Here is an 8531-nt window from a genome sequence, read left to right on the forward strand (position 1 = left end):
GTGTGTGTGTGTGTGTTTGAGTGGGACACCTGTTGTGCTCTCTGAAGCCAACCTTACATATAGCATGGCGGTTGAATAACAAGAAGTAAAGCCTTGTGCTGAATAGACTGTGCACCAGTGCCTGTCCAGGGCTCCAGACTAATTTTTATTACTAGGAGCTCTGTAGCCCCTAACAACCTGCAAAGCAATTTTTTTCCCATTTTAACTGTATAACTGCGATTATTTGGTGATAAATACAGAAACTACAATGTGTTGCTTTATTTTAGTTTACAGTCACATTTGTTCACAGTCACATTTTAATTGAATGGTGCTCAACAATTGCAATTCAGAAGTGTAAACAAAGTGGTATCACTGTTCATGTACTGTGTAACTGCCTCTGCCACATGCAGGCTCTCCCTCCTCTGTCTTTTTTTTTGTTAACATTGAAAAAACAATCATATCCAAGGTGATTAAACGTCCCTGGAAAAGAAGGGTATTTTTCAATTCAAATTGCTTTATTGGCATGAATGTCAAAAATAACAATGTTGCCAAAGCATCAAAGACATTGAGTAAACTAAAATATATACATTTAAGATAAAAAAGTAATAAAAAATAAATACAGGAAATCAACAACATTATCAATCAATCAATATACAGTCAAATCTCCAGTGTCAAAAATGATAAAGAAAACAAAGACAGAAGCAAACAAACAACCAAACGTAAAAAACCCATGAAGTAGAGGACTATATGAGAAGGTGGAGTAAACTGAAGTAGAGGACTATATGAGAAGGTGGAGTAAACTGAAGTAGAGGACTATATGAGAAGGTAGAGTAAACTGAAGTAGAGGACTATATGAGAAGTGGGTAAACTGAAGTAAGGTAATAGAAGGTGGAGTAAACTAAGTAGAGGCTATAAAGAAGTGTATAAACTGAAGTAGAGGACAATATGAGAAGGTAGAGTAAACTGAAGTAGAGGACTATATGAGAAGGTGGAGTAAACTGAAGTAGAGGACTATATGAGAAGGTAGAGTAAACTGAAGTAGAGGACTATATGAGAAGGTAGAGTAAACTGAAGTAGAGGACTATATGAGAAGGTGGAGTAAACTGAAGTAGAGGACTATATGAGAAGGTAGAGTAAACTGAAGTAGAGGACTATATGAGAAGGTAGGGTAAACTGAAGCAGAGGACTATATGAGAAGGTAGGGTAAACTGAAGTAGAGGACTATATGAGAAGGTAGAGTAAACTGAAGAGAGGACTAGATGAGAAGGTAGAGTGAACTAAAGTAGAGGACTAGATGAGAAGGTAGAGTAAACTGAAGTAGAGGACTAGATGAGAAGGTAGAGTAAACTGAAGTGGAGAACTAGATCGAAGGTGGAGTAAACCAAAGTAGAGGACTAGGTAAGATGGCAGAGTAAACTAGGGGGAGATGAACTCCAGCTATTACGTGTTGTCCTGGTTGTCTCTCAGGCTGTGCCATGAACTCACATATGTCGCTTCTACAGCACTCACACTATTTTCTCCAAGTAGATGTTTCATTTTTGTCTGGTCAGAGAGTGAATCAAAATCTGGGAGTGTATATTTAATTTTGGTAAAGAGCTGAGTTCTAATGTCAGTGCATGTGCTACACTGAAGCAGGAAGTGATGCTCTGTCTCCACCTGTCTCTGTGGAAAGAGCTGACACAGCCTGTCTTTTAGGCAGCCAGGTGTGTCTGTGGCGGCTGGTTTCCCCAGCCAGACTGTGTCCACTCAGCCTAAACATGCTCAGAGTCTTTCTCAGTCTGTGGTCACGTATGGTGCTTAAGTATTCAGCTACTGTGTACTCTCGGTTTAGGGCAAGGTAACAATTCAATTCAATTTTATTTATATAGCGCCAAATCACAACAACAGTTATGTCAAAGCGCTTTTCACAAAGAGCAGGTCTAGACCGTACTCTGTGATGTTATTTACAGAAACCCAACAATTCACACAAAGAGCAAGCACTAGGCAACAGAGGCCAGGAAAAACTTCCTTTTGCTTTGACGTTTAGTAGTGTCTTTCCAATAGGTCATGTATTTCTGTTTTTGTCTGCAGATGATTTGGTTGGGCCGGATGGTATGGGGGGTGTTCTGGGGGCTGTGAGGTGAGGGAGCTGAGGGACAGGACTAGCTGACTGAGGGGTTTTTTCTCTATGTTTCTCTCTTGGTATTGTAGTACTTTGTAGGGGAAAATGTAGGGGTCGCTTGTTTTCAGGTGGTTGTAGAATTTGATGGATCTTTTTTTCCATTGTAATTTGGAGGGGATATTTTTATATATTTGGAGGGATATTGGCCTAGTTCTGCTCGGCAGGCATTATTTGGGATTTGTCTTGCTAGATGTAAAAGAGTTTTACAAAATTCCACATGAAATTTCTCAGTTGAATGATTGTCCCAGTCAGTAAATTTTAAATATCTACTGAGCCGGCCCCATATTTCACTGCAATATAGAGCGATGGGTTTGATCACTGATTTAAATATTTTTAACCAGTTTTAATTGAAATGTCTGTTTTAATTTTTCTTTTAATTGCATAAAACGCTTTTCTGGAATTGTCTATCAGCTCATTCACACCCATTTGACACCCACTTGAGACCTAAATATGTTTATTTTTGCACATGTTCTAATTGAGCTGTATGTGGATAGAATTGGTGTTTACTGTAATTCCCAGATCTTTTCTGGAAAATCAGTATTTTGGTTTTGTTTAGGTTGACAGTCAGAGCCCAGGTCTGGCAGAACCGGTGCAAGAGAGCCAGGTGTTGTCGTAGGCCTTTTTTTGTAGGGGACAACAGGACTACATCATCAGCTTATAACAACATTGGATGTCAGTATCTCCCAGAGTGATACCAGGAGATGTGGAAGGTTCCAGATCTTTTGCCAATTCATTTTTATGTTGAACAAACCCGGGGACAGGCAGCACCCCTGTTTCACTCGACATTCTTTAGGCAAGCAATGTTTGTTGGTGGCCAATTTTAACTGAACATTCTTTGTTTGTATACATAGATTTTATGATACCATAGGTTTTCCCCCCAATACCCATTTCAATAAATTTAGAGAAAAGACCATTGAATCAAATGCTTTTTTAAAGTCTGCAACACATGAACAGATTTTTCTTTATTCTGGTTTAATTGTTTGTCAATGAGGGTGTGTGGGGGTGAAGATGTGGTCTGATGTACGATATTTTGGGGAAAATCCAATTTGACTTTTGCTCAGGATATTGTGTTCCGTAATGCATTGTGAGGTTCTGCTTTTCATAATACTGCAGAATAGTTTTGCCAAGTTACTGGTCACACAGATTCCTCTGTAGTTATTTTGGTCAAACTTGTCTCTATTTAAGTGGATTAGGGTTATCAGTCCTTGGTTCCAAATAGCTGGGAAAATACCTGTATTTAGGATGATATTGAAACCTTTTAGGATGACAATTTGAATTTAATATTGGTGTATTTGATCATTTCATTTAAAATAGAGTCAGCACCACAGGCATTTTGAAGTTTAAGCTTTTTCATTTTGTCTGTTAGTTCTTGTTCTGTAATCAGGGCGTCACTGGGGTACTGGTAGTCTTTAATTGCTGATTCAAGGATTTTTAATTTCCTCTGTATTTCCTGTTGGCATGGGTTAGTTGTTATTTTGCCGTAAAGGTTAGTAAAATGGGTGGTCCAAATAGCCCCATTTTGGATTGATAATTCCTTTTTAGATGTTGTGTTTAGTTTATGCCAATTTTCACAGAATTGATTGGACTGTATTTGATTAGGTTTAGCTGATTTTTCTTATGCTGTTTCCTTTTTGTTCTTCGTAAATGTTTGTATTCTTTTAGTGTTTCTCCATACTGAAGGTATTCAGTTTGGTTATTTGGATCCCTGTGTTTCTGATTGGATACATTTCTTAGTTGGGCGGCTGTAGCTCAGTGGTAGAGCGGTTGCCTGCCTATCGGAAGGTTGGTGGTTCGATCCCTGGCCCTGCAGTCCCATGTCAAAGTGTCCTTGGGCAAGACACTGAACCCGGTGCTGCGCATCGGAGTGTGAATGTGTGTGTGTTTATCTGATGAGCAGGTGGCACCTTGTACGGCAGCCTCGGCCACAGTGTATGAATGTGTGTGAATGGTGAATGTTTCCTGTAGATGAAAAAGTGCTTTGAGTAGTCGTTAAGACTAGAAGAGCGCTATATAAACACAGCACATTTACATGTGTTCTTTCCTTAGATTTTTACAATCATCATCAAACCATTTTTCACCAGTAATATTTTTAGTTTTTCTTTTCCGCTTTAAATTTGTTAGTTTTGCTGCCTTGTCAAAATGGCATTTATGTTAATTAACCCTCTGGGCCCTGAGGCCATTTTTACAGTTTAATGTCCGTCTGGATTTATTTTATAAAAAAGCTTGTAAAACATCAACCCTGTTGTCTACAGTCAAGATATGAACATCATTGTTTTTAGGACAAACTGGGCTATTAGAATATTTGGGTTGCAGTGAGGTCACTTGCATGTTAAATGGTTGTAGGGCCTTTAAGATAAATAAATAAATAATAAATAAATGAATCTTCCAGATATGTATTGATATCACAGACATATAAGTATAAACCTAAGCCATTTTCCATTCTAAAGCACTTCTCGTGTCTTGGGAGTCACACTGTGAGAAATAATCATTATACTTATACAGTTTGACAATACATGCATTTTTTCCAAAAAGTCAAGACTTTTTGCTCTCATGACATTTACTTATGCCAATAAAACACTTATATCATATTTATTGATATTACACCCACAGCAATGTTATACAAGCAAATATGTGTCTAAATAGTGCACCATTTGGCCTTTAATAGGCCAAATAGGCATTTTTGTCCCCTCTGGCCTTCCATACAAGAGGGGTGACTTATCTCCCATATATGGGCATGTACTTCCTGAAAAATAGACAGGACAGACGGAGAGAGAGAGACCAGAGATTAGACGAACGATTCAGCGGCAGAGATGAGCCAAAACGCGATGAATTATGGATATAAAGTGGATCAATCTTGGATATAACAGTATGGATTTAAAGCCCAAAGAGGCTGAAGTTCCAGGCTGGATAGAAAATCCCCTGTAGAGGCTAGAAAGACCCGGAAAAGACCTCCGTAAAGCCGAAAACGTCAGGATTCAAACGAAACCGAAAGTGAGTAAATCACTTGTATGGTTCAAAAGTAATTAAACTATGAATCAGAGGTACTTTTTTACTCGTGGGCGAGTGTCTCGGTCTCAGAGGGTAGCTATATTCACACCGTCACTGCAAGGAAAGGCTATACTATACAAAGAAATTCATCCAGGAGTAATTTGATTTGTGGACTGTACATTGCCTTTCTGTAGAGATCAGTTCTGCTCGCAGTCCATCTGTAGGAATGGATAGAGGTTTGTAGATTATTAGAATATGCTTCTTTGTGTTAAAGATTTCCAGTGCTCATATTGTTATTTTGCTATGGTCAGACAAGAGTAAGGGGATTAACTGTGAATGCCTTGATATTAAAAATGTGAAGGTCAGAGATAAAATAATTAATAGTACTGCTGCCAATGGAAGAACTGTGGGTGTATCTGCCGAGAGTCTCCTCTTAGTCTGCCATTGACAATGTATAGACCTAATGTACAATAGAGCTGTAGGACTCGTATCACATTCCTGTTAGTTCGCTTGTTGTAGTTGTTTCTAGGGGGATTTGTGGGGTTTATTAGGCTGTTGTTCTCCAGTATGTGCAGGTTTCCATGGCTGCCTTTAGTGTCTAATTTCTCTGCTGTTCTGGCGTTCAGATCACCACAGATCAAAATATTACCTTGGCTCTGAAATTGGTTTATCTCACCTTAGAGTATGGAGAAACTCTCCTCAATGAAATAGGGTGACTCAGAGGGAGGAATGTATGTGGGGCCGAGGAATATATCTTTGTCAACTGAGATTATTTGTTTTTAAATTATTATCCAGATGTAAAATTCACCTCTCTTGATTAATCCTTTTAATCCTATTCCTCCTGATTCTCTACCCTGAGTAACTCCTTTTAATTTGGTGGACGGGACAGTCATTCCTCTGTAACATATTGGACAACCACTGGGAGAACCTTTACACCATGTTTCCTGGAGGACAACAATGTCAGGAGTATTGATTTCCTCCAGGAACTCTGCATTTTTACTTTGTAATCAAAAATCTGAGGTCCTGCACATTCCAACAATAGAAAAAGACATCATACTTTTAAAATACTTAATGTTTCTAAATGAGGCAAACGATATATGTAATGTTTTCTTTTCTTAGCTAAAAATTATAATAAAAAACAAACGGAAGTGTGTGTGTGTGTGTGTGTGTACTTATGGTGCTAAGGTGCCGTGGTATCTCAGGTGCCCTAAGGTGTGAACAGATTAGGCTTAGCATTTGCTGAATGTCATTCAGTTGGCTGTTGCTGTCACTGTCTGGGCGTAGCTCTGCCTGTCAGTCAGTCTCTGTGGGGGCTGTTGTCAGTTCAGGGATGAGAAGAGGGGGCGGCCTGCCGGTGATGTGGCGGGGATGGTGATATAGCGGCTGGGGCGGTCTGGGTTGATGGGTCCTTGCTGCTGATGTAGTGGATGGGGGGCTGGGTTGCGGATTAGGGTGGCATTCTTCAGCGTCTTTGCAAAGATGGTGACTGCTTGCTTGTAGAGCTGGACGTGATCATACAGCCAGTCTAGGTTGAGGGTGGGGTGGTGGGCCAGGTGCACGTTGGGTCTCAGGGCACAGTCCTGGGAGAGGCCGGCATTGATCTGCTGGATGGTAGCAGGGTGGACGTCATTCCGTTGGAGAAGGGTGGACACAACAATGAGGAAGTTAGAGAAGTTTCTGCTTGCTTTCTCCATCAATCTCCTTAGTGATAAGGTCACTCGCTCTTGTTGGGTCTGCAGGTCATTAGTGCCAGTATGAATGATGGTGTGGCTGGGAGTTCCAAGTCTGTCCTCACTTAGCAGCTCTAGGGCTCTTGTATTTGTAGGGCACTTAGTAGTTTTTTTCATCAATTCATTTTCCATTTGAATCTATTAGGAGCACAATCTGTGGTCTGGAGGGAGTGGAGTCGTGCTGTGTCTGTGGTGCAGGAGATAAGGCAGGTTGGGAAGGGTGAAGTGAGGCAGGTGTAGACTGGTTTGGGTGGGGGGAAACGGTGCAGTGTGGGTTGGTGGGTCAGCGGTAAGTCGTGGAGGACATGCTGTGGCCTTCTCAGGTGGCTGGGTGCAGTGGGTGAGGTGGAGGCCTAGCTGCTCCTGAAGGTTGTCAACTTATCTTATCTCTCTCCTCTCCAGTCTCCCTGTCAGCATGTTCATTTCTCTCTCTCTCTCTCTCTCTCTCTCTCTCTCTCTCTCTCTTTCTCTCTCTCTTTCTCTGGACAGCAGTTTCTCTGTCCTGGTGTTCTCTGGTTCTTGTCAGTTTACCTTTTCCCTCAGATGGACCATGCCTGTTTCCAGTTGTGTAAACTGTTCTTTAAGGAGGCTCATTGTCTTTTGTTTTTGAGCTTGATCTAAACTGGTAGGGTCATTTTCTCTTTCTGGAGTTTCAGATGTGAGGGTTGTCTTCTCTCTCTGTACTTTTTATTTTATAGTTTGAAAATCTTTCTCAAACTGTTTTAGGTCACTTAATAACATAACTGTCCCATTTTTGTAGGTGTTGACTTTGATGGCGACAGTGGATCTTCTTTATCTTTAATTTTGACTTTCCACCCATTGCATATCCCCTCTCTTTTGACTGACTTGTAGTGTGAGCAGATGGCTGAGTGCCACGCAGTTGGAGTTGCAGTTGGGTGAAAAGTTATGAGATTACTCACATCACCATTTTTGTAGTGGTCTGCAAATAGGTCCTCTGGTCTTTCCTTCAATATTTTTCGTTTGTATTGTTTTCTGCTGTTGTCACTTCTGGCCTCTGGTGGGTAGAGCATGTTCTCTGCACTGACTGGCAGTAGGGGCATTTGGAGCTTAGCAACGGTTGCCATGTTCTACTGCTGTTTGCTGACTTACTCTGCTTGCTAGCTAGCTAATATGCTAGCTCCTGGGGTAGCATTTAAATTCAGCTCAAATCTTTCTTTAAAAAAACAAGAGTTTTAAAGTAATAACTAGAGCTGGGCAGCGATTACAATTTTTAATCGCAATTAATCACATAATGTCCCTGATTAATCGCGATTAATTGCAAAATGAAATAATGAATTCAAAAGTAGTGTATATGGTGCTATTTTTTTTAAATGTTCTGCCATGTGATTAAAAGTGATGTAACAGTTGTTCTGCAAAAACTTACCAGCATTTTGTTTATAAAGTAGCAGTTAAATAAAATATTTAGTGTACATCTCAACTTAACTCTGAGCCCTAAGGCCATTTTTACAGTTCATTGTCCGTCTGGATTTATTTTATATAAAAGCTTGTAAAACATCAACCCTGTTGTCTACAGTCAAGATATGAACATAATTTGTTTCAGGACAAACTGGGTTATTAGAATATTTGGGTTGCAGTGAGGTCACTTGAATGTTAAAAGTGGTTGTAGGGCCTTAAAGACAAACAAATAAATAAAACGAAACATGAATCTTCCA

The 8531-nt window shown here is 40.1% G+C and overlaps 1 long non-coding RNA gene across 2 annotated transcripts; it reads left to right on the top strand.

Annotated features, from left to right (window-relative positions):
• The first annotated feature begins 637 nt into the window (after positions 1-637).
• On the top strand, positions 638-1061 carry LOC116695708 (uncharacterized). 2 transcript variants are annotated; one of them, XR_004333538.1, is made up of 2 exons: positions 638-804; positions 933-1061. It is a non-coding gene; the product is annotated as an uncharacterized LOC116695708 (long non-coding RNA). The 2 variants fall into 2 exon arrangements; XR_004333539.1 differs by having other exon boundaries at positions 639-769.
• The last annotated feature ends 7470 nt before the right edge of the window (positions 1062-8531 follow it).

The sequence above is a fragment of the Etheostoma spectabile genome, chromosome 9 (assembly GCF_008692095.1).
Source record: "Etheostoma spectabile isolate EspeVRDwgs_2016 chromosome 9, UIUC_Espe_1.0, whole genome shotgun sequence".
NCBI classification, from domain to species: Eukaryota; Metazoa; Chordata; class Actinopteri; order Perciformes; family Percidae; genus Etheostoma; species Etheostoma spectabile.